At 38.6% G+C, this 27,312-nt stretch overlaps 1 pseudogene; it reads right to left on the bottom strand.

The window, feature by feature from the left end:
* Positions 1-1,928: 1,928 nt before the first annotated feature.
* On the bottom strand, positions 1,929-16,713 carry LOC126081586 (doublesex- and mab-3-related transcription factor A1-like; annotated as a pseudogene).
* Positions 16,714-27,312: the final 10,599 nt, after the last annotated feature.

The raw sequence follows: 27,312 nt of genomic DNA on the forward strand, positions 1-27,312 counted from the left end.
GGTCAGGATAGAGGTTTCCTCCTGAGTCATATAGCCACAGGGGCTGGTGAGCCCAAGATTGGGTAGGTCAGACAGCAGGGCTTTTGCTTGCAGGCTGTGAAGATGAATGAATCCCAAGATTGGCAGGCAAGATTGCAGGTAAACTGCTAGTTCAAGTCCCAAGAACTGGAGGTCAGATGAACAGGAGCCAGCTGCAGGACCCAGAGCAAGCAAAAGCACAGGAGCCTTGCCAGAATGTCTGCTTATATTCAGTGTAGGCCACACCCCCAAGGAAACTCCCTTTCAGCTGATTGGCTACTCACAGCATATCCCATCATGGAGGTGATCACATAACATCAAATCTCATCATGGAAGTGATAACATTATATGACTGCCAAACCACTGAGAATCATGGCTGAGCCAAGTTGACACACAACTTTAACTACCACACAGTCCTTCTCACATTTATAATAAAAGTGGTTACATGTGCTTAAGAGGATTTACTATTCTGAATTTTATACTGATTCAAGGTGAAATTTCCAAATTATGTTTGATCATGTCATCTTGTTTTAGGACACCTCCCAACATTGTCACTTAACTCTCCATGTGTAAGGTAAATTGCAACATTATCTAGATCACTATTCCTAAAACTTGCAGAGCATCAGAAACATCTTGGGAACTTTATCAAAAAATTATAGACTACAAAGGTTCTCTAAAAGGCCTGGTGATACGGTGGTTAAGCACTCGCCTGCAAATCGAAAAGTCAGTGGTTTGAACCCACCAGCCACTCCATGGAAAAAAGATGTGGCAGTCTGCTTACATAAAGATTACAGCCTTGGAAACGCTATGGGGCGGTTCTACTTTGTCCAGTTGGGTCTCTATGAGTCTAAATCAACTTGATGGCAATGGGTTTAAGTCTCTCTAATGAGATATTGATTTGATAAATTTAGCAGGATTTGCGTACAGGGAGTGGACCGGGGCTTAGGAGAGGGGCTGCAAGTGCAATGCTTACCAGGTGATTTGGGTAAGTAAGAGTACCACTTGCTCCCTGGGTGCTGAACACGTGGAAACCTGATGATGAAGTATTAGCAGGATCTTTTGCCTGCAGGAGATCAGGAAGGATAGCAGAAGAAAGCTTCATTCTTTTTCAGGAAGGAACACTGCAGGTATCCTATAAGAAGAGAAAGATGAAATATTTAAGTAATAAAAACAGCGTAACTAGCTTTTCTGGGGAGATTTTAGGGAAGACAAAGAAAGAGTGAGAAGCCTTTGTATTTTGTACAACAGCAAGGATTTATTTTTCCCAGAGATTTATTTTTATGGTATGCTTTTTTTCCCCTAACTAAAAGAAACACCTAACTTTAAGAAGCAACAGGATATTTGTGTAACTTCAAATTATTTCACTCAAAATATTTAATAATCACTGCAGTGTTTTTTTTTTTTAACCTTTGAATAGCTTTATTTTCTCCTGTGAACAAGAAACAGAAGAGAAGAAAAAGTTGAAAAATAATAATTACATAGAATTATCTCAATTTTCCAACTCTCTCTTTTGGCTCACTTGATAGTATGCTAGATTGTTTTATACTTACAGAAAGTGTTTTAAAGCTATATACTCCATTTTCCAATAAAATCAAAATAAGTATATTTTTAAAATAGGTATTTTGCAAATGATTGTTTAGAGAGAAAATTTGGTAAAGTAGAAAATTTCTTGATATAGCTTTATTGAAGGCACGTATAATGTTCCAATTTTTTTTCACTTAATAAATGCTAAGGACATTTGTTCAGATCTAAAGTCTATTCTATTGTGTATGAAAAAATAGCATTTTTAAGGAATAATAATCCACTCATATATATTGTAATACATTAGTAGATGTGGTGTGTCACGTGGCATGCTTCTAAAAATACTCCAGAAAGGAGGACTGGGCAGGTACATGAATGATCGTCCTAATTCAGTCTGGACTACAGTCCACTACAGTCACTGAATCTTTGCTGGGAAGATAAGAAGAATATCTTACCATTCCTGAAAAAAAAAAAAAACCAAAGATGGCTGTTAAGGTAATGCAGGTACCAACCCAGACATTAGGTAGGGTGACATAAAACCAGATAACCCTTTTCCGGGAGAGGAATATGCCAGCTGAAATGGGCTGATACCTATTCTAGGACTTAAGCTGTAGAGACTTGAATCACCTCTACAAGAAGCAGAAGTAGAGAGAAAGCTGGTTTATTCCCTAGAATTCCAAAACTGATTCCAGCGAGACTAAAGTTAAGAGTGCTTTGAAAGGCTGTATAGGTCCAGATCCTCCTGAGCTTGCTAGCTTCCTGGTGTCTGACTTGTGTTCTTTCTCATTTAAGACCCATTCAATGGTTTGGACTGCATGCCCTCCTAGCCCGCTGCGCCTGTAACTTGGGAAAATCTTGGTAAGGAGATCAAGAGGGTCTCTTGGTCTTGATGAGGCAGGCAGCCCCAGAGCCTGACCCTTCTAAGAGACACCTGCTCTGGCTTATCCCCCTACAGGAGCGTAATAAACTGTTCTTTCTTCTGAAATTGTCCTTGACAAGATAACCACAGAATGGGCCATAGATGGCTTCAACCTGCCTCTGGGTGGAGCCTTAACATGCTAATGAAAGAAAATCAACCTCTTCCTCCATCCTGAGGGATGGAACCCTTATCTAAAGAAAATGCACTCATCCCCAAGCTCTGAGCGCCTGTGTGAAGGTTAATCCTGAATATTCATGATTAATTTACATTTCCTTGTCAGGTCTCTGTAAAAGCCCACCTCCCAAAGCTGCCTGCCAGCAGTCTTGGAGGCAGCAACCCTGATTGCTTCTTTCCTTGTACAAGGAAATAAAGGTGTCTTTCTGACCTCCATCTCAGCCTCTTTTTTATTGGCTGTAACAAGTCACTCCACACAAAACCTGGGGTTTTCACCTGGCAACATTTTGGACATTGTGGGAAGGGGAAACCTGGGAGCAGTGAAGTCTTTGGCCCACTCACTTTTTTCTTCTGATTCCAGATGAGAGGATGACAAAGACCTGGAAATCTCTTCACCTCCAGACTACTCCCCAGGGTGAGGACAGGATATTACCCTCCTTGTTGGGGTTTTCTGAACTAGATGATCTGATGTTTTGCTTTCTAATGATACCATTAGGAGTGGGAGATGATCCCAGGGAAAGCTGATGGGATTTGGAGGCTGGTTCTTCTTGTCCACTCTGGTATACCCACATTTACCTGTGTTTTGTTCTTGTTTTTTTTTTTTTTTCTCAGGATAGTCCAGCTGGAAAACCTCAAAAGCGGGGGTCACCAGACCACTGGCCTGCCTGAAGGCCCCCAGTCCCAGGGTCTCCACTGCCCCAGAGACACAGGCAGCATGGGGGTCCTCGGTTCCTCTGCTGACTCGGAATCCTAGATCCCTGGCCGCGGGGTGTCCAGAGTAGAGGAGCCACCGCCGCCCGCGGGCTTCGCTCTCCTCCTGTAACTACTGCCTGCTCAGCGCCACCTGGGCTGCCGTGATGAGCTGGCCCTAGGCAATGAAGATAGACTTGGGAAAAGCGCAGTCCTACTACACCCGATTGAAGCACTTTCCCAACACTGTCTGTGATCTTCATGGCAGTCTGGACTTACTCTTCCGTCTGATTTCCCAATCTCGCCGCTGCCTGAAGACGAGCTGGCGGGGACATTTTCAATGCCCTGCGGTCGCCGCCACTACCTCCAGAGCCACTTGAGCTGCTTGTGTCCTTCTGACGACCATTCCAACTGGTGCAGGGGCACCCGGGCTGCAGGTTGGCCGGCAGGCGTCTTCCTCCAACAACAGCTGCGTCTTCTTCTTCCCTTAGTTCCTTTGCTTTAAGATGAATAAGGAAGACCGAAGAGCTGACGCCTTTGAATTCTGTTGAGAACAATATTGAATATACTATGGACTGCCAAAAGAAGAACAAATTTGTCTTGGAAGAAGTACAACCAGAATGCTCCTTAGAAGCAAGGATGGTAAAACTATGTCTCACATACTTTGGACAAGTTATCAGGAGGGATCAGTCCCTGGGGAAGGACATCTTGCATGGTAAAGTAGAGGGTCATCAAAAAGAGGAAGACCCTCAATAAGATGGATTGATATAGTGGCTGCAACAATGGGCTCAAGCATAACAAGGGATTGTGAGGATGGCACAGGACCAGCATTGTTTCATTCTGTTGTACCTAGTGTGGTTGTGAGTAACAACCAACTCAAGGGCACCTAACAGCAACAGCAGTAGGTTTAGCGAACGTCCACTAATTATTTGTGGTGCGAATGGTTAACACACTTGTCTGCCAATCGAAAGGCTTCTCAGAAGAAAGATCTGTTGATATAAGTCCAAATCGTCAGCCACTGAAAACTCTATGGAGCGCAGTTCTACTCTGACATACTAGGGGTTTGTCATGAGCTTGAACAAGCTCCATAGTAGCTGGTAAGAGTGAGCTGGCCTTAGTGATACTCTTCTAACTAATAGAAAATGAAATGGGAAAAATAGCAACTTTACAGCAGAGTAACGCTATATCCAAGTGATCAAGAAAGGTGATCCAACTGAATGCAGGAATTATTGAACAATATCATTAATATCATGTGCAAGCAAAATTTTGCTGAAGATCATTCAAAAGTGCCTGCAGCAATATGTTGACAAGGAACTATCAGAAATTCAGGCTGGATTCAGAAACAGACATGGAGCCAGGGATCTCATTGCTAATGTCAGATGGATCCTGGCTGAAAGCAGAGAATACCAGATGGATGTTTACCTATGCTTTATTGTCTATGCAAAGGCATTCGACTGTGTGGATCATAACAAGTTGTGGATAACATTGTGAAGAATGGAAATTCTGAACATTTAATTGTGCTCATGAGGAGCCTGTACATAGATCAAGAGGCAGTTGTTTGGACAGAACAAGGGGATACTGATTGGTTTAAAGTCAGGAAATGTGTGCATCAGGGTTGTATCCTTTCACCATACCAAATCAATCTGTATGCTGAACAAATAATACGAGAAGCTGGACTATATGAAGAACAATGGGGCATCAGGATTGAAGAAAGACTCATTAACAACCTGAATTATGCAGATAACACAACCTTCCTTGCTGAAAGTGAAGAGGACCTGAAGCACTTACTAATGAATATCAAAGACCACAGCCTTCAGTATGGATTATACCTCAACATAAAGAAAACAAAAATCCTCACAACTGGACCAATGAGCAACATCATGATAAACGGAGAAAAGATTGAAGCTGTCAAGGATTTCATTTTACTCAGATTTACAATCAACGCTCATGGAAACAGCAGTCAAGAAATGAGGAGATGGCTTGAATTGGGCAAATCTGCTGCAAAGGACCTCTTTAAAGTGTTGAAAAGCAAAGATGTCACCTTGAAGACTAAGGGGTGCCTGACCCAAGCCATGGTATTTTCAGTTGTATCATATGCCTGTGAAAGCTGGATGATGAATAAGAAAGACTGAAAATGAAATGACGCCTTTGAATTTTGGTGTTGGTGAAGAATATTGAATATACCATGGACTGTCAAAAGAAGGAACATATCTGTCTTGGAAGAAGTACAACCTAAATGCTCCTTAGAGGCAAGGATGGTGAGACTGTGTCTTATATACTTTGGATATGTTGTAAGGAGGGATCAGTCCCTGGAGAAAGACATCATGCTTGGTAAAGTACAGGGTCAGCAGAAAAGAGGAAGACCCTCAATGAGGTGGATTGACACAGTGGCTGCAATAATGGGTTCAAGCATAACGATGATTGTAAGGATGGCACAGGACTGGTCAGTGCTTAGTTCTGTGGTATATAGGGTCGCTCAACAGCACCCAACAACAACAACAACAACCTATTCTGAAAGTCTTCATTCATGGAAGCCTCTCATAGCTATTCTCTTTCTTTCTTTTTTTATATTTTTAATTTCTGACTGCATAGCTGAGAGTTACCTTTTCCAGCAAACCTTTGATTGTAGAAGGAAAGCCTACTGATTTTTCACTATTGATCTTCAGGAAAAAATGTCAAAATTGCTACTGCTTCTCTCTCCCCTGTAGAGATTCAATGAGTGCCTGTTTCAAGATGTGATACATGAGAAAGAAAGGTCCCCAATAATCCTCATGGTTTATGTATTATTTAACTAATTCATTCATTCTTTGTTTTTAATTTATCCAAAAGATTCTTCCTGTGTGTCTAATTTTACCAAATATGTACAATGTTCTCTTTGCTGACAAGGAGAGTGCAGTACAACTGACTCCACGCATTGCCATTGAGTTGATTCCAGCTCATAGTAGCACTGCGTCATGGAGATTTCAAGGAAGAGCTGGTGGATTGAAACTGCCGACGTTTTGGATAACAGCCGAATTCTTAACCACTTTTACACAACCAGGGCTCCATGCAGTACAGCAGAAGCAAAAACAAACAAACAAAAAAAAAACTCCAAATTGTTGCTAGTTTTTTTAGATTTCAATACCCTCTCTTCCTGACTGATGTGCTATTTAGTTACATAGTATGTGCAGCCGTAAAATGTTGCAATGAAATCCTTTAACAGAATCCTGAATTTGTTATTTGCAATGCTCTTAAAAAAAAAAAAAAAAAAAATCAGGCATAGAAAAAAACTAAAATATGGATTATTTTTTTAGTCGTTTCATCATTTGAATTTTCATACTATTTTCCTCTATATGCACAAACACTGCTCCTTTAAATTATCAAGATTTTATAAGAAAATTAAGAAGGAAATAATGCCAAAAAAAGACAAAAAACTTATCCACACAGGTGTTAGGCTTGCTTGAACTAAATTTTTAATACCATCTGGGAAAATGAGATCAGGGTCCCCAAAAAAGGTGCCTACCCCTCCTTCCCCGCCCCCCTTCTGAATAGCATGTGAGAGGAATTTGGTTATTATGTAAATACTTGTATATGTGAAGAGGAAGCCCTGAGATGGTTCAGAAAGCCAAGGCACATCATAGACAATGAGGAAATAATCATTTATAGTACAAAATTGTTGTATGGAAAAGGAAAGGTTTGAAGATATCAAGTATTATTTATTCCTCTAAACAACTTAGTAATACCCTTGCAGTTATATTGTCAAGAAAATAAGTAATTTTCTTCACTTAGAAATTTGTTTCAAGATTTTTATTTTTATTCAGTCAAATGCTAAATAGGACCATAAATTGATTCCCTGTCTCCAAACTTCCCTTTCCTTTATCTGCTGGTATATACTGTGTCATGGATTGGATTGTAACCTCAAAAAATATCTGTCAACTTGGCTAGACCATGATTCCCAGTATTGTGTGATTATCGACCATTTTGTCATCTGATGTGATTTTCCTGTTTGTTGTAAATCCTATCTCTATGATGTTAAAAAAGGTGGTATAAGTGGTAGTTAAGTTAACGAAGAAGGGATCAATCTACAAGATTAGCTTTTGTCTTAAGCCAATCTCATTTGAGATACAAAAGAGACAAGTGAGCAGAGACATGGGGACCTCATCCCACCAAGAAACAAGAGCCAGGAGCAGAGTGCGTCCCTTGGACCCGGGCTCAGCGTGCTGAGAATGCTGTTGACAAGGCCTTCCCCCAGAGGTGACAGAGAAAGAAAGCCTTCCCCTGGAGCTGGCACCCTGATTTCAGACTTCTAGCCTCCTAAACTGTGAGGGAATGTATTTCTCTTTGTTAAAGCCATCCACTGGTGGTATTTCTGTTATATGAGCACTAAAAATTTAAGACATACAATGATGGGTTAGCACTGACTACCTCCAAGTAGCACACTGTATTCTCTTAGTATTAAAAAATGAAATCAGTGCCTATGACTCCTAATTTTTCTCCTGGCGTAATGGATAGTAGTTTGTATAACAAAAAATATTTCTGTACTGTTTGGCACAAGCACTAAAAAGGTAAGTCCTTGATTCTCGCCTTGGGTACTGGCTCCAGGAATCTTTAATAAGAAGGGAAGCATATAAATTTTGTATCAGTCTGGGAATTCCTCTCTCCAGCAGGCATTCACCTGACACAGTCTTGAAGCACACTCCTATCAAAATAGAACAAAATTAATGACTGTATACAAAGCCTGTTCATAGAACCGTACTTAGTGCTCAATGCTCAGGGGAGAGTACTCGAAGGAGCCATCAATCTTTCTTGGTAGATAAAGTAATGCTAGAAGCTGCTGGTATGACTATGACTTCTCTTATTCGGGGTGTGGCTCAGGCAAAGACAAGAAGTGTATTTCAGGTGATTCCTAAAATAAAGACTAACTCAAAAATTTCTTCTCCCCAGCCCACTGTGACTGAGTAAGGCCTAAGGAAATTATTCTGTTTGAGACCTATAATTACCACATCCTCAATCTCTCTCCTATTTTTAAAAAGATTATTAGTGGAAAAAAAAATCATTCATGTTTATGTTTTGCTTACTATCTTCCAAGAATTTCTCGAAGTGCTTTAACTTGTACTAATCCAGACAACTCTCAACATTTTTTTTTTTTTAATTGTGCTTTAGGTGAAAGTTTACAGCTCAAGCTAATTTCTCATACAAAAATTTATACACACATCATTACGTCACCCTAGTTGCTATCCTCACAATGTGACAGTATACCCCCCCCTTTCCACCTCAGGCTTCCCGTTTCCATTCAACCAGCCTCTGTCCCTTTCTGCCCTCCCATCCCACCTCCAGACAGGAGATTCCCATTTAATCTCCTGTATCTTCTTGAACTAAGAAGCACACTCCTCGTTAGTACCATTTTATGTGTTGTAGTCCTGTCTAATCTTTGAAGAGTTGGTTTGGGAATAGTCCCAGTTCTGGGTTAACAGAGAGTCCAGGGCCATGTCTTCAGGGGTTCCTCTAGTCTCAGAACTTTAAGTCTGGTCTTTTTACTAGAATTCGATTTCTGCACCACACTTTTCCCCTGCTCCATCAGGGACTCTCTTTTGTGTTCTGTCAGGGTAGTCATTGGTGGTAGCCAGGCATCATCTAGTTCTTCTGTTATCAGGTTGATGGAGTCTCTGTGGCCCTTTTGTCTCTTGGGCTAATATTTTCCTTGTGTCTTTGTTGTTCTTCATTCTCTTTTGCTCTAGGTGGGTTGGGACAAATTGATGCATCTTAGATGGCTGCTTGCAAGCTTTTAAGACCCCAGATGCCACTTGCCAAAGTGGGATGTAGAACATTTTCCTAATAAGCTTTGTTATGCCAATTGATCTAGATGTCCCCCAAAGCCATGGCCCCCAGACCCCAATCCCTGCTACTCTGTCCCTCAAAGTGTTTGGTTGCATTCAGGAAACTTCTTAGCTTTTGGTTTAGTCGAGATGTGCTGAGTTCCCCTTTAATGTGTGTTGTCCTTTCCTTCAGCAAGATAATTCTTGTCTACTATTTTGGTGAATTCCCCTCTGTCTCCCTCCCTACCTTTGTAACCATCAAAGAATGTTTTCTTCTCTGTTTAAACCTTTCCTTGAGTTCTTATAATAGTGGTCTCATACAATATTTGTCCTTTCGTGACTAATTTCACTCAGTATAATGTCTTTCAGATTCATACACGTTGTGAGATGTTTTGAGGATTCATCATTATTTATTGTTGCATAGTATTGTGTGAATATACAACAATTTGTTTATCCATTTGTCCATTGATAGACTGTTTCCATCTTTTTACTATTGTGAACAGAGCTGCAATGAACATGCGTGTGCATATAACTATTTGTGAGATGGCTCTTATTTCTCTAGGATATATTCCAAGGAGTAGGATTGCTGGATCGTATAGTACTTCTACTTCTAACTTTTTAAGGAAGTGCCAAATCAATTTCCAAAGTGGTTGTAACAGTCCCACCAGCAGCGTATAAGTGTTCCAGACTGCTCCACAAGCTCTCCAACAGTTACTATTTAGTTTTTTGGATTCATGCTAGCCTTGTTCAGATGAGATGGTATCTCGTAGTTTTGACTTGCATTTCTCTAATGGCTAATGATCACGAGCATTTCCTCAAATATCTGTTAGCTGCCTGAATGTCTTCTTTGGTGAAGTGCCTGTTGATATCCTTTGCCCATTTTTTAATTGGGTTATTTGTCTTTTTGTTATTAAGGTTTTGCAGTATCTTGTAGATTTTAGAGATTAGACCCTGATAGCATATGTTGTAGCTAAAAATTTTTTCCCAGTCTGTAGGTTGTCTTTTTACTCTTTTGGTGAAGTCTTTTGTTAAGCATAAGTGTTTGATTTTTAGCAACTCCCAGTTATCTAGTTTTTCCTCTGGTGTTTGTGCATTTTTAGTTATGTTTTGTATTCTGTTTATGCCATGTATTAGGGCTCCTAGCGTAGTCCCTATTTTTTCTTCCATGATCTTTATCATTTTGGAGAGATATTTATGTTTTGGACCCATTTTTAGTTAATTTTTGCACATGGTGTGAGGTATGGGTCTTGTTTTTTTTTTTTTTTGCAGATGGATATCCAGTTATGCCAACACCATTTGTTAAAGACATTGTCTTTTTCCCATTTAATGGAATTTGGGCTTTGTCAAGTATCAGCTGCTCACAGGTGGATGCATTTATGTCTGGATTCTCAATTATGTTTCATTGGTCTATTATCTGTTGTTGTTCCAGTGTCAGGCTGTTTTGACTGCCCTGGCACTATAACAGGTTCTTAAATCAGGTAGTGTGTGGCCTCTCACTTGGTTCTTCTTCAGTAATGCTTTACTTATTCGGGGCCTCTTCCCTTTCCATATGAAGCTGGTGATTTGTTTCTCCATCTCATTAAAACATGCCCTTAGAATTTGGATTGGGATTGCATTGTATCTGTAGATCTCTTTGGGTAGAATTGACATTTTCACAATATTGAGTCTTCTATCCAGGAGCAAGTTATGTTTTTCCGCTTATATAGGTCTCTTTTGGTTTCTTGCACTAGTGTCTTGTAGTTTTCTTTGTATAGGTCTTTTATGTCTCCGGTTAGATTTATTCCTAAGTATTTTATCTTCTTGGGGGCTATTGTAAATGGTATTGATTTGGTGATTCCCTCTTCGATATTCTCTTTGTAGGTGTAGAGGAATCCAACTGATTATTTTATGTTTATCTTGTGTCCTGATACTTTGCTGAACTCTTTTATTAGTTTCAGTAATTTTCTTGTGGATTCTTTGGGGTTTTCTGTGTATAAGATCATATCATCTGCAAATAGAGTACTTTGAGTTCTTTTTCTAGGCTAATTGCTCTGGCTAGGACCTCCAGCACAATGTTGAATAAGAGTGGTGATAAAGGGCATCCTTGTCTGGTTCTCGTTGTCAAGGGGAATGTTTTCAGACTTTCTCCATTAAGGATGATGTTGGCTGTTGGCTTTGTATAAATGCCCTTTATTATGGTGAGAAATTTTCCTGTTATTCCTATTTTGCTGAGAGTTTTTATCATGACTGGGTGTTGAACTTTGTCAAATGCCTTTTCTGCATCAATTGATAAAATCATGTGATTCTTGTCTTCTGTTTTATTTATGTGATGGATTACATTAATTGTTTTTCTAATGTTGAACCATCCCTGCATACCTGGTATGAATCCTACTTGGTCATGGTGAATTATTTTTTTGATATGCTGTTGAATTCTATTGGCTAGAATTTTGTTGAAGATTTTTACATCTAAGCTCATGAGGGATATAGGTCTGTAATTTTCTTTTTTTGTGGTCTCTTTACCTGGTTTTGGTATCAGGGATATGCTGGCTTCATAGACTGAGTTTGGGAGTATCCCATCCTTTTCTTTGCTCTGAAATACCTTTAGTAGTAGTGGTGTTAACTCTTCTCTGAAAGCTCGGTAGAACTCTGTAGTGAAGCCATCCAGACCAGGGCTTTTTTTGTTGGGAGTTTTTTGATTACCTTTTCAATCTCTTCTTTTGTTATGGGTCTATTTAGTTGTTCTACCTCTATTTGTGTTAGTTTAGGTAGGTAGTGTGTTTCTAGGAATTTATCCATTTCTTCTAGGTTTTCAAATTTGTTTGAGTATTTCATAGTAATCTGATATGATTCTTTTAGTTTCAGCCGGGTCTGTTGTAATATTGCCTATCTCATTTCTTATTCGGGTTATTTGCTTCCTCTCTTGTTTTTCTTTTGTCAGTTTGGCCAATGGTTTATCAATTTTGTTGATTTTTTTCAAAGAACCAGCTTTTGGTCTTGTTAATTCTTTCAATTGTTTTTCTGTTTTCTGTTTCATTTAGTTCTGCTCTAATTTTTATTATTTCTTTTTTTCTGGTGCCCGTGGACTTCTTTTGCTGTTCTCTATCTATCTGTTCTAGTCGTAGGGTTAATGTTTTAATTTTGGCCCTTTCTTCTTTTTTGCATGTGTGAATTTATTGCTATAAATTGACTTCTGAGCACTGCTTTTGCTATGTCTCAAAGGTTCTGGTAGGATGTATTTTCATTCTTATTTGATTCTCTAAATTTCTTTATTGATTTCTTCTATAACCTAGTAGTTGTTGAGCAAGGTGTTGTTCAGTTTACACATGTTAGATTTTTTTCCTTGCTTTTTCTTTTATTTATTTCTACTTTTATGGCTTTATGGTCAGAAAAGATGCTTTTGTAATATTACAATGTTTTGGATTCTGTTAAGGTTTACTTTGTGGCCTAATATGTAGTCTTTTCTGGAGAATGGTCAATGTGCCTTGGAAAAGAGAGTACACTTGGCTGCTGTTGGGTGGAGTGTTCCGTATATGGCTGTGAGATCAAGTTGGTTGATTGTGGCATTTAGATCTTCCATGTCTTTATTGAGCTTCTTTCTGGATGTTCTGTCCTTCACTGAAAGTGGTGTGTTGAAGTCTCCTACTATTCCTGTGGAGCCTTCTGTTTCTCTTTTCAATGCTGTTAGACTTTGTTTTATGTGTTTCGGAGCCCTGTCGTTGGTTGCATGATGTTTATTATGGTATGTCCTTCTGGCGTATAGACCCTTTAATCATTACATAGTGTCCTTCCTCATCCTTTGTGGTGGATTTTGCTTTAAACCCTGTTTTGTCAGAGATTAATATTGCCATTCCTGCTCTTTTTTGATTGTTGTTTCCTTGATATTTTTTTCCCATCCTTTGAGCTTTAGTTTGTTTGTGTCTTTGCGTCTGAGTTGTGTCTCCTGTAGGCAGCATATAGATGGATTTTTTTTTTTTTTAATCCATTCTGCCACTCTCTATCTCTTTATTGGTGTGTTTTGTCCGTTTACATTCACTGTAATTGTTAATAGGTATTAGTTTAATGCTGTCATTTTGATGTATTTTTTTTGGTGTGTTGTTGACAGTTTCTTTGTCGAACTAAATTTTCTGTGCTGAGTAATTTTTCTTTATGTGTTTTCTTTTCATCTTTTTCATTGTTGTTGATTTTGTATTTGCTGAGTCTTTGTCTTATTTTTTATTTTGGTGAGTAGGATTGTTAGTTTCCTGTGGTTACCCTAATATTTACCTCTGTTTCTCTAAGTTTAAATCAATCTTTTATTTCTTGATATCACCTTGACCTCCTCTTCATATGCAAGTTCTATGCCTACATAATTTAGTCCCTCTATTTTGTTTTAATGTTGTCATCTTTTACATATTGACATCCCTGTTTCTGTATTTTCAGTGTTTAGTTTTGATTTATTTTTGTGTCCCTATCTGGATTGATATCTGCTTGTTCTGTTCTGTGTTCTAGTCTTGGGTTTTTATCTGATGTTACTGATTTTCTAACCAGAGGACTCCCCTTAGTACTTCTTGTCATTTTGATTTGGTTTTCACAAATTCTCTTAACTTCTGTTTGTCTGGAAATGCCCTAATCTCACCATCATATTTGAGAGACAGTTTTGCTGGATGTACAATTCTTGGTTAGCAATTTTTTTTTCTTTTAAGGCTTTTTACATATCATCCCATTACCTTCTTGCCTGCATGGTTTCTGCTGAGTAGTCCGAGCTTAGCCTTATTGACTCTCTTTTGTAGATGACTTTTTGTTTATCCCTAGCCACTCTTAAAATTCTCTCTTTATCTTTGGTTTTAGTAAGTTGATGATATTATGTCTTGGTGACTTTCTTTTGGGATCTACTCTGTGTGGGGTTGGATGAGCTTCTTGGATATATATCATGTTGTCTTTCATGGTATCAGGGAAGTTTTCTGCCAAGAAATCTTCAAAAATTCTTTCTGTGTTTTCTGTTATTCCCCCCACCCCCTTCTAGTACTCCAATCACTTGCAGGTTATTCTTCTTGATAGAGTCCTACATAGTTCTTAGGGTTTCTTCATTTTTTAATTTTTTTTATCTGCTTATTCCTCAGGTAAATTGGTGTCAAGTGCTTTGTCTCCAATCTCACTAATTTTGAGTTATGTTGTCTCAGTTCTGCTCCTGTGACTTTCTATTGAGTTGTCTAACTCTGAAATTTTATTGTTAACTTTTGAATTTCTGTTTATTGGCTCTCTATGGAATCTTTCAGCCTGTTGAATTTATTATGCTCTTGTATAACCTTCTTAAGTTCCTCCTTTGCTTTGTCTGTGTGTTCCTTGCCTTGCTGTGCTTTTTGCCTGATCTCCTACCTGACCTCTTGAAGAGCTCTATATATTAATATTTTGAATTCTACCTCCAGTAATTTGAAGACTTTCTCTTCCCCTGGGAGGTTTGTTGATTCTTTGTTTTCGTTGCTTGCTGAAGCCATCATGGTCTGCCTCTTTATGTGATTTGATATTGAATGTTGTCTCTGAGCCATCAATAAGGTATTATATTTATTGATTTTATGTTTCCTTACTGTGCCCAGCTTCTTGTTTTGTTTTGTTTTGATATGGCCAAATAGGCTGATCATGTGAGCTACTTTGATTATTAGCATCTTTGAAGCTCTCATATCCCATCACCAGGTGGTTAGACCTGTTATTAGATATATAAGTCTAGAAGTCCATTCACTTTTCCTGGGTGGATTCTGCTCAGGTGTCTTGGTTGTCGGTCACTGAGTGATTGGTGCAGGCTTTCACCTACAATACTAGACAAGCAGGGCTACGTAGGGGTGATTGGAGTAGGCACAGGCATCTGGCTGCAGTAGGGGTTCATGTGCTGAGCAAGGTAGGGGGCTGATAGCTGCCCCTCAGTGCCTGGGTAGAAAGCGTGTTCTTGTTCCCTAAAGCTTGTAGCTGGGTGGGTTTTGCAGCTGGACTTTGGGCACCCAATGCTGTTGGTTGTAAGGACTAGGAGGCACCACTTATTCTGAAACCCCTGTTACAGGTAGCTGGATGCAGTGGGTAGACCCACCAGTCACTAGGCCCCTTATATGCTTAGGTGAGGGCCCCGCTTAATGGGCAGGGTGGTGTCAAATGTCGTGAATCTGCCACTCCCTCTTAGCGGTTGCAGTTGAAAATAGGATTCAGGTACATACCCTGTTGTACTGTATGCTGTTGAAATGGGCTTACACAGGTCTAGGCAGGGGTGAAAGGCATTCAAAGTCCATGGACACGTTATACCTATACCTAGGCAGAGGGGCTGTGCCTGCCCTGAGTTCCCAGCTTAGGGGAGCTGGCAGATTATTTTTTCTTATTTGTTAGTTCGTTCCCTCTCCAAAGCTGGGAGAATGGCTCTGGGTGCATGAAGGTCCCACTGTCCAGCCCAGGGCATGGGTCAATTTCTGAAGCTGGTCTGGGCCAGGGTAGAGTGGGGACGGGTGGGTAAACAGAAGAGAGGTACTTCTCAGAGAGGGGATGGGTTCTTTTGATCCCGTGTGGCATGTTAGATGCTTGCACTTAACTTTTGCAGACTCAGAGTCTTTTCTCCCTTGTTTTGGAGGCTTGTGTAGACTCTCTGCCACTCGGTTTCTCCAGGCGTAGAAAACATTCTGAGTGTTACTGCTTGCCTCAGCCCGCACATGTTGGCCGATCCAGCCTGCAGGGTACTGGCCAGGTCAGGTCAGGTCTGACAAAACCTTGTGGTTCTGAACTGTCTCTCCCTTCCCCTGCTGCTCGGCTCTGTCTCTGATGTTCAGGGTTCCTTAATTGTCATATATAATTGATTCACTTTTTTTTTTTTTTTAAGTCTTTGTTGTAAGAGGAACCATAGGAAGCATCTGAATGCTCCACCATTTTGGCCCCACCTCCTCTCCCAACATTCTTATGAGAGAGTTAATATTATGATCCACATTATAAGGGAAAATGAGGCACCAAGGACTAATTTCTTCTTCTGAGTTCATACATCTAGAAAATAATTTTAGCTTGGATTTGGACCCATAGGCTGTTACTCTTATTCTAGAGTCAGTGGTGTCAGGGCCACACAGTGACACATTTCTCTGGGTTGAGCAGTACAAAACCTGCACAGCTATACATGGTAGTCCGGAGGTTTTTGACCACTCTACTACCTTACCTCTCAGACAAAATGGGTTGGCATATATTTTTCTAGCAGAAAATTAAGACTTATCTGTTTATTTATAGCTATATAAATATATTAAATTATACAATTTGTATGTAATCTTTAAAAAAAAAAACCTCAACTCTAACTTTACTGAAATAAAAAGTAATTAGCTCAATAACGCCTTTCAATAACTGCATTCAAGGTTAATTTTTAGGAAACAAGGGGCTTTTTGTTGCCTATGGGATAGTGGGTAATCTTTCAATGATAATGCTGTCAAAGCATGAAATGTGATACAGCTGGAGATGACTGAGTTAAAATAGAAAATAGAATCCTCTTCTTCAAATGATTCTATCCAATTACTTTAAAATAGAAAATGCACACAGAACCGTACCTTCTGGAAAATGACTTCCAGGCTTTTGTGGCCAGGTGCAGGGCCAGGTGCTAGTCTTGTCCTGGCAACAAGCAGGCCACATTATTCGCCAGCACCAACCTGCTGAGGGATGCATTGCAGCACACCCTCAGAACAATATGGAGTGCTCCTGCTACAGCAAATGACTTGGCAAAATTGACCACCAGGAAACATTCACTAAAATGTTCATCGCCATGATAAAATATTCTCCAAATGTATGGTTTGGCATAATTTGAGCTAATAATCTATGATAACTAAGAGAAAACTTATTTTTAATACATTAAAAAAAATCTTATTATTTCTTAATGAATCTGAAATGCTTTTTTCCTTCCCATCTATTTGAAAATGTGTGGAAAAAGATCATGGTTTTATTCCTGATTAATTCTGCTGAGCCAAGGAAATCAGAGAAGATTAATTTTACATTTTAAATGCTCTTTAAAATGTATCTACGAGGGCTTTTTGTGCTCAATATCATTAATAGAAAGCCTTTTAATTTTATTATCTAGGCATTTCTCTCAGGCTTGCCTACATTTCCGAAGTACCTGAGATTAGTACCACTATGCAGAACAAGTTAGATTTTTATTTTTTTTTTGTGCACACATTCATTTTATTGCAGTTTATCAAAATAGAATAGCTGTTAATTACCTCAACCTCTCAAACACTTGTCTTAAAAAAAAAAGTTTTATTTGGGTTCATTACGGAAAATATGAAAAAAAATCACCCACGAAACTGCAGATTACCTCAAAAAAAGTCTGAGTATATCAGTCCTCACTTTTGCACTTGTTTTTCTCTTTACTTGGATTCTTTTGTAACTGTTTGTCTCTCAGCTGGTGAACTCTTTCCTCTAATATCTTCCTGCCTCACTCCTGTCTTCACCTCCTTCAAGTCTGTTCAAATGTCAATATTTCCATAAGGTTTTCTCTGACCACCCAAGTGAAAATTTTAGCACCATGCAACCCTCTGCCTCCACAATTCCATGCTGTCCCAATTTATTTTTATCCATAACACTTATCACTACTGGTCAGTCAGTGTTTGTGTGTAGGTGACAGAGAGGTTTTTTGGTTTGGATCTAATGTAAACTCCTTGAGGGAGGCCTGTGTGTCTGTATGGTTTACTGTTCTAGCCTCAGCAATTAGAACAGTGTTTGTGGCACATCCTAAAATTCTCAACAAATATCTGTAGAATAAGTTCAGATCTTTTTTAAATTATTAACTTAATGCTATACCTTGAGTATTTTTCTCAAATCTCTAAATATCCCTAGTAAACCTGATTTTTAATATCTGAATCCATATCTCTACTCAGTCAAATCATAATTTTTTTTAATTAACTTTTATTGAGCTTCAAGTGAACGTTTACAAATCCAATCAGTCTGTCACATATAAGTTTACATACATCTTACTCCGTACTCCCACTTGCTCTCCCCCTAATGAGTCAGCCCTTTCAGTCTCTCCTTTCGTGACAATCAAATCATAATTTTTGACACAGCTCCACATTGTTGGACATTTAGTTTATTCTGAGATTTCTGCTGATATAAATTCTCTGACAGTAAAAATCCTTGTTCAATAATGTATGTTTTTTAAATGATTGCCTTAAAATAAAAAAAAGTGACATTGCTGGTTCAAGGTATATGGAGATTTTTAATATATTATCTGTTGTACCCAAAAATGTTTTACCAGTTTTAACACCCATCAGAGACATATCTGTTCTCACTTCCCAACATCCTCAGTAAGGTTTAGTATTAGGAATTTTAAAAATATTTTCTAATGTGATAAATAAAATTACATTTCACTGATGTTTGAGTAAGTACTTCATCATTATTGTTTAATTTCAAAATGTCAACGGAAATTGCTGGAGAGGCTGAGAAGATCCATGGGTTTATTATCTTACCTGAGGTCCCAAATTTTTATTTATGATGCTCCTAACAGGCCTGAATACACTGAGAAGGCCTACACTATGCAGAATTGGCCATTGGTAAAAGAAAAAATAGCTATAGCAACTAAAGAACATCTTCTCCGTTGAAGGGTGGGATCTAGAGACATTTTAATAATTATTATCGTCTGCCTTATTTTTTATTTCCAAAAGGAAAACCGTAAGATATACTATTTTAGATGATAGGTTGATACTCAAGTACTTTATATGCCCAGAAATGTTACTAATTTCTTTAAAAAAAAAAAAAAAACTCGAAGTAAGGACTTGGTGAGCAAGATTTGTTTTGGCCTACATTTGTTGCTTTATAACTAAATATTTTGAAAAATAATTCTTCTAGTAATACCTTATGTGTTGAAATAAGTAAAATATGATAATTATTATAAAATGTATTTTCATAAACAGTGTAATTTTGCTAATTGCCTTGTCTTGCATATTTGTTGTCTCTTTGGCAGCCCCTTCTCTGTGTTGAAGTAATTCCCTTCTTCATGAGCCTTGGCAGGGGGCAAGGCCCTGTTTCCATTATAGAAGCCCAGAAATCCAGATGCTTACTGTTTCTACCCACACTGATATTAGGGAACAAGTATGTGTTCTAGGAAGTCAATCTTGACCTGATTTCAACCCAAGACCTGACCTAAGATGGGTGATGTGTTATAGTAAAGAATTCCTCTTTGCTGCAGTGATGTTGTCAGCAGAAGTACCTCAGTTGTGTGGTGGCAATGGGGAAGAGGTCACCATAATGTTACTAAGGCATACTGTAATTATGGCTGTGGTCTGCCTGCCTAGTTCACAGCCTGATTCTTTCTGAGTTTTCCAGGTTGTTTTGCAAGCTACATCAGAGTCTTCAAGTAACTTGAAATTGCATATGAAAAATTGACTAGTTGTGGAATGACATCAAAGACATCATATATGAAGAAAGCAAGAGGCCATTAAAAAGATAGGAAAGAAAGAAAAGAACAAAATGGATGTCAGAAGAGACTCTGAAACTTGCTCTAGAACATAGAATAGCTAAAGTGAAAGGAAAAAATGATGAAGTAAAAGAGCTGAACAGAAGATTTCAAAGTGTGGTTAGAGAAAACAAAGTAAAGTATTATAAGGACATATGCAAAGACCTGAAGTTAGAAAAGCAAAAGGGAAGAACAGGCTCACCATTTCTCAGGTTGAAAGAACTGAAGGAAAAATTCAAGCCTCAAGTTGCAATATTGAAGGATTCTATGGGGAAAATATTAAATGACATGGGAAGTATCCAAAAAAAAAAAAAAAGAAGGAAGGAAGGAATACAGAGAGTCACTATACCAAAAAGAATTGTTTGACATTCAACCATTTCAGGAGGCAGCATATGATCACATACTAACGGTACCGAAGGAAGAGGTTCAAGCTACACTGAAGGCATTGGTGAAAAACAAGGCTCCAGGAATTGAAGGAATACCTATTGATATGTTTCAACAAATGGATGCAGCACTGGAAGTGCTCACTCATCTATGCCAAGAAATTTGGAAGACAGCTACCTGGCCAACAGACTGGAAGAGATCCATATTTATGCCTATTCCTAAGAAGGTGATCCAACCAAATGTGGAAATTATCAAACAATATCATTAATATCATGTGCAAGCAAAATTTTGCTAAAGGTAATTCCAAAGCAGCTGCAGCAGTACGTGGACAGAGAACTGCCAGAAATTCAAGCTGAATTCAGAAGAGGGTGTGGAACTAGGCATATCATTGCTGCTGTCAGACGGATCTTGGCTGAAAGCAGGGAATACCAGAAAGATGTTTACTTGTGTTTTATTGACTATGCAAAAGCATTCAACCATGTGGATCATAACAAATTACGGATAACATTGCAGAGAATGGGAATTCCAGAATATTTAATTGTGCTCAGAAGGGACCTGTACATAGATTAAGAGGTAGTCATTTGAACAGAACAAGGGGATACCGTGTGGCTTAAAGTCAGCAAAGGTATGCATCAGGGTTGAGTCTTTTCACCATATTTATTCAATCTGTATGCTGAGAAAATAATCTGAAAAGCTGGACTATCTGAAGAAGAATGGGGCATCAGGATTAGAGAGAGTCTCATTAACAACCTGCCTTCTGCAGATGATACAATTTTGCTTGCCCGAAGTGAAGAGAACTTGAAGCATTTACTAAGGAAGATCAAAGACTATAGCCTTCAGTATGGATTACACCTCAACATAAAGAAAACAAAAATCCTCACAACTGGACCAATAAGTAACGTCATGATAAATGGAAGAAAAGATTGAAGTGGTCAAGGATTTCATTTTACTTGGATCCATAGTCAATACTCATGGAAGCAGCAGTCAAGAAATCAAATGACGCATTGGGCAAATCTGCTGCAAAAGACCTCTTTAAGGTGTTAAAAAGCAAAGATGTCACTTTGAGGACTAAGGTATACCTGACCCAAGCCATGATGTTTTCAATCATCTCATATGCATGTGAAAGCTGGACACAGAATAAGGAAGACTGGAGAAGAATTGACACCTTTGAATTGTGGTGTTGATGAAGAATATTGAATATACTGTGGACTGTCCAGAAAAGAAAAAATCTGTCTTGGAAGACGTACAACCAGAATGCTTCTTAGAAGCAAGGATGACGGGACTTTCACATACTTTGGACATGTTATCAGGAGGTATCAGTCCCTGGAGAAGGCCATCATGCTTGGTAAAATAGAGGGTCAGCTATAAAGAAGAAGACCTTCATGAGATGGACTGATACAGTGGCTGCAACAGTGGACTCAAGCATAACAATTGTAAGGATGGCACAGGACTGGGCAGTATTCTTCCCTTCTGTTGTACATAGGGTTGCTATGAGTTGGAACTGACTCGACAACACCTAACGACAACAGTCTTCAAATAATTTTCTTTTTAACCTTAATTAGCTAAAATCCATTTTTGTTGCCACAGTGAATAACTAACTGAAACAGAGTTTTATCCTAAAATTAAAATAATTTATCACTGCAAATATAATAGACAATGGAAGCTGTGTGTCTCTGATGAGCACTTTCATCTAATACAAGGTTAATTGCCTAAAGAGAACTCTGGTAAGTAGGGTAGTGAAAATAGGGTATCTATTTTTTCACATTAAAAAGATTAATTACAATGATAATTGAAGGTCATGACTAAAATGACTAAGAATTCGTTTGAATACTAGGTGCCATTTTGAAGTCTTGACAGGCATTCTATCCACATTTATGTGTTTACATGTGGGAGGCTGGACATGGGAGATACCACATACCTTATTTCTACAAAACATGCTTCTACTTTATTGTGTCATCAAGAGCGTACTGCTGTATCGGTTGGGTCAGAATCATTTATACTGAGGATATATTGGTATATGGGTATGTTGAAACTGTATTCTAGAGTGTTTAGTATTTCTACCTTTATCTAAAACGTAAACTTTAGTAATTTTATCTTCTTTTGCCTATATTTTATGTATGTATCTTTCCTTGCAGTCTTAAAATACAACCAAATTTACCCCTGCTTCAGATAAGTTATAACCCTTAATAGTGCTTTGGTGAGATGACACCCATCTCCATGTATTTCTCCTCCGCAGTGAAGAAATTAACATGGAGTCACCTACAGAGAGTTCCTAAATGAAGACTTCTAAAACAGGGTTCTGGAAAGCAAAGATTTTCCTGGAGATTCTTTTGTATCCTGTGCCAAATCTGCATTGCTGGAGACGTTTTATTTATAGCAGCCTTTTAGAAGATAAGAAAAATGTTCTCTCGACTTTTGTGACTGATAACATCTTCAATTTGTCAAAGCATTCACTTGCCACTGCAACAGAGCAATTCTTTATTGATAGGCATTAAGGTCTCATTAGAATAGATCTTATGATCTCTGTTAGAAATTACTTTTTTGTATGTGTCTGATTTACTATTTTGAAATAGAAAGTTTCCAGCAGAATATATCCTATTAAATACTATCTTTGGTCTTCTACTTGCAATGATAATAGCCAATTTTTTTGTATGCTTATTCTCTATTAGGCACTGTATTGTGTGTATCATATGCATAAAATTATTTCATTCTTGAACTATCTGTGAGGTACATAATATCATGGACATTTAGAGATAAGAAAGTTGAAATTTAAGGAAATTGTCTAAGGTCCAAAATTTGTATCTTAAAATTTTATAGTGTATTGCCTTCTCAAAGTAATCAGTGAAATTAGCCTGAAAATGTTAGGAAGCTCTAGAGAAAATCATGGTCTGTTCATTGGCAAATGTCAGGAATTGCAATGGATATGTAGCAGGAGGCACATATATTATGAATGGAGAGTTAGCATTATGGCTATAATCTGGCAACCACTCTATTAACTACATTTTAAGTATCACCAGGCTTCATTACCTGCTGAAATAGAGTTCATTCTCCTAAGCCTTGTATCTTAAGTTCTTCATCATTTAATTCCAATATACTTTTATTTAGCTGTCTACTATTATCCCAATATACACCCTATAATCCAGCTCAAAATGGACTACTTTTTCTTTCTCAAAATGGCTTCCATACCTTGGCTTGGGTGAAATTTCCGTTCTCCATTTAACCTCTTCTACAAATGTAGAATTAAATCTTTTGTGACCTTTCCAAATCCAATTGAGTTCTTCCTCCCTGAAACTCCATGTTATATTCTGTGGGCTTCCCTTGTGGTCGGAAACCCTGGTGGCCTAGTGGTTAAGAGCTACTGTTGCTAACCAAAAGTTTGGCAGTTAGAATCTACCAGGTGCTCCTTGGAAACTCTATGGGCAGTTCTACTCTGACCTATAGGGTCACTATGAGTCAGAATCCACTTGACAGCAACAGGTTTACGGTCAGTACTAAACTTAGCTATCTGTGTATTTTCTTCTTTCTCCTTCTATGCTTTTAAGCTCATTCTTTAAACTCATTTTCCCTGGACAATAGCTTGCATAGCATTTGAGGGTATTTTCAAACTGATGACTCAGGTCTAAACTTAGCATTTGAACACAGAAATGTAACTCCATTGAAGCCAAGGCCACAGGAACTAGTTTCAGAGCAACCTTATACATAATTGTGCAATACTACTACCCATTGCGGTCCAGTCAATTCTGACTCATAGTGACCCTATAGGACAGAGTAGAACTGCCCCATAGAGTTTCCAAGGAGTCTTTGGTGGATTTGAACTACCAATCTTTTGGTTAGCAGCCATAGCTCTTAACCACCAGCCACCAGGGTTTCCAATAGTTGTGCAATAATCACATCAAATTGTAATTTTCAAGATTTTTACATGTTTTCGCATATGTTTGGTAACATATCTTCTTTCTGAAAAGTCTTTTTCCTCTGGTATTTGTTGCATTCCACAGTTTATTCTCCTGCTACAAGCTCTTTGGAAACTTTTTTCAAGCCCTAGGCCACACACCTCTTGCTTTCTTCTTCTCTCCTTGTCTTTCTGGTTCTGCATTCCAAAGCCCAAAGCTATCTGCAGTGGCACCAACCTCATCAAAGAATGGGGAGAAAAAGAAATGGACTGTACCAAATAAAAATCTTCTCTATGAGATAAAGGAAGAGGATAGCCTAGGAACAGTCTTATATTAATAAATATGCTTCTTACCAGGAAATATCAAGAGAATCTAAAGTCTTAATTGTTGTCGTTAGTTGCCTTTGCGTCGGTTCCGACTCAGGGACCCTATGTACCACAGAACGAAACACTGCCCAGTCCTGGGCCATGCTCACAATTGTTGTTATGCTTGAGCCCGTTGCTGCAGCCACTGTGTCAATCCATCTCATTGAGGGTCTTCTTTTTTTCGCTGACCCTCTACTTTGCCAAGCATGATGTTCTCCTTCTCGAGGGATTGATCCTTCCAGACAACATGTCCAAAGTACATAAGATGCAGTCTCGCCATCCTTGATTCTAAGGAACATTCTGGTGTTACTTCTAAGACAGATTTATTTGTCCTTTTTGCAGTCAATATTCTTCACCAACATCACAATTCAAAAGGGCCAATTCTTTGGTCTTCATTATTCATTTTCCAGCTTTCATATGCATATGATGCGATTGAAAATACTATGGCCTGGGTCAGGTGCAACTTAGTTTTCAAAGTGACATCTTGGCTTTTTAACACTTTAAAGAGGTCTTTTGCAGCAGATTTGACCAATGCAACGCATCTTTTGATTTCTTAACTGCTGCTTTCATGGCTGTTGATTGTGGATCCAAGTAAAATGAAACCTTTGACAACTTCAATCTTTTCTCCATTTATCATGATGTTTCTTACTGGTCCAGTTGTGAGGATTTTTGTTTTGTTAGGTTGAGGTGTAATCCATACTGAAAGCTGTGATCTTTAATCTTCATCAGTAAGCGCTTCAAGTCCTCTTTACCTTCAGCAAGCAAGGTTGCATTATCTGCATAACACAGGTTGTTAATGAGACTTCCACCAATCCTGATGCCCCATTCTTCTTTATATAGTCCAACTTCTTGGATTATTTGCTCAGCATACAGGTTGAATAAGTATGATGAAAGGATACAACCCTGATGCACACCTTTCCTGACTTTAAACCAAACAGCATCTCCCTGTTCTGTCTGAACAACTGTCTCTTGATCTATGTACAGGTTTCTCATGATCACAATTAAGTGTTCTGGAATTCCCATTCTTCACAATGTTATCCATAATTGGTTATGATCCACTGGTCAAATGATTTTGCATAGTCAATAAAACACAGGTAAACATCTTTCTGATATTCTCTGCTTTCAGCCAGGATCCATCTGACATCAGCAATGATATCCTTGCTTCCATGTCCTCTTTGAATTCGGCCTGAATTTCTGCCAGTTCCCTATGGATATACTGCTGCAGCTGCTTTTGAGTGATCCTCAGCAAAAATGTACTTTCGTGTGATATTAATGATATTGTTTGATAGTTTCCACATTCAGTTGGATCACCTTCTTTGAAAATAGACATAAATGTAGATCTCTTCCTGTCGGTTGGTCAGGTAACTGTCTTCCAAATTTCCTGATATAGACAAGTGAGCACTTCCAGTGCTGCATCCATTTGTTGAAACATCTCAATTGATATTCCATCAGTTCCTGGAGCCTTGTTTTTCACCAATGCCTTCAGTGCGACTTGGACTTCTTCCTTCAGTACCATCGATTCCTGATCATACCTCTTGAAATGGCTGAATGTCTACCAATTCATTTTGGTATAATGATTCTCTGTATTCCTTCTTCTTTTCATACTTCCTGCACCGTTTAATATTTTCCCCATAGAATACTTCACTACTGCAACTCGAGGCTTAAATTTTTTCTTCATTTTTTTTTCGGCTTGAGAAATGTCAAGCATGTTCTTTCTTTTTGGTTTTCTATCTCCAGCTCTTGGCACATGTCATTATAATACTTCACTTTGTCTTCATGAGCCGCTATTTGAAACCTTCTGTTTAGTTCTTTTACTTCATTTTTTTCTTTTGCTTTAGCTGCTCGACGTTCAAGAGCAAGTTTCAGAGTCTCTTCTAATATCCATTTAGAGCTTTTCTTTCTTTCCTGTCTTTTTAATGACCTTTTGCTTTCTTCACGTGTGATGTCCTTGATGTCATTCCACAACTCTACATTAGTGTTCAACGCATCAACTGTATTCTTGAGATGGTCTCTAAATTCGGGTGGGATATACTCAACATCATACTTTGGCTCCTGTGGACTTGTTTTGATTTTCTTCAGCTTCACCTTGAGCTTGCATATGAGCAACTGATGGTCTGTTCTGCAGCTGGCCCCTGGCCTTGTTCTAGCTGATGATATTGAGCTTTACCGTTGTCTCTTTCTGCAAATGTAGTTGAATTGATTCCTGCGTATTCCATCTGGTGGGGTCCATGTGTATAGACACCATTTATGTTGATGAAAAAAGGTATTTGCAATGAAGTCATTGGTTTTGCAAAATTGTATCATGCAATCTCCAGTGTAGTTCCTATCACCAAGGCCTTATTTTTCAACTACTGATCCTTCTTCGTTTCCAACTTTCACATTCCAATCACCAGTAATTATCAGTGAATCCGGATTGCATGTTCTTTCAATTTCAGACTGCAGAAGTTGGTGAAAATCTTCAGTTTCTTCATCTTTGACCTTAATGGTTGATGGATAAATTTGAATAATAGTCGTATTAACTGGTCTTCCTTGTAGGCCTATGGATATTATCCTATCACTGACAGTGTTATACTTCAGGATAGATCTTGAAATGTTCTTTTTGATGATGAATGCAACGCCACTTCTCTTCAAGCTGTCATTCGGGGCATAGAAGACAATATGATAGTCTGATCCAAAATGGCCAATACCAGTCTATTTCAGCTCACTGATCCCTAAGATATCAATGTTTATGCATTCCATTTCATTTTTGATGGTTTCCAATTTTCCTATATTAATGCTTCTTACTTTCTACATTCCAATTATTTTATGGATGTTTGTAGTTGTTTCTTCTCATTTTGAGTCCTGCCACATCAGCAAATGAAGGTCCCGAAAGCTTGACTCCATCCACGTCGTCACTAAGGTCGACTCTACTTTGAGGAGATAGCTCTTCCCCAGGCATCCTTTGAGTGCCTTCCAACCTGGGTGGTCATCTTCCAGCACTTCCAGCAGAATGTTCGGCTGCTATTCTTAGAGTTTTTGCTGGCTAATTCTTTTCAGAAGTAGACTGCGGGTCCTTCTTCCTAGTCTGTCTTAGTCTGGAAGCTCAGCTGAAACCTGTCTTCCAGGGGTGACCCTGCTGGTGTCTGAATACCGGTGACATAGCTTCCAACAT

The sequence above is a fragment of the Elephas maximus genome, chromosome 8 (genome assembly GCF_024166365.1).
Source record: "Elephas maximus indicus isolate mEleMax1 chromosome 8, mEleMax1 primary haplotype, whole genome shotgun sequence".
NCBI classification, from domain to species: Eukaryota; Metazoa; Chordata; class Mammalia; order Proboscidea; family Elephantidae; genus Elephas; species Elephas maximus.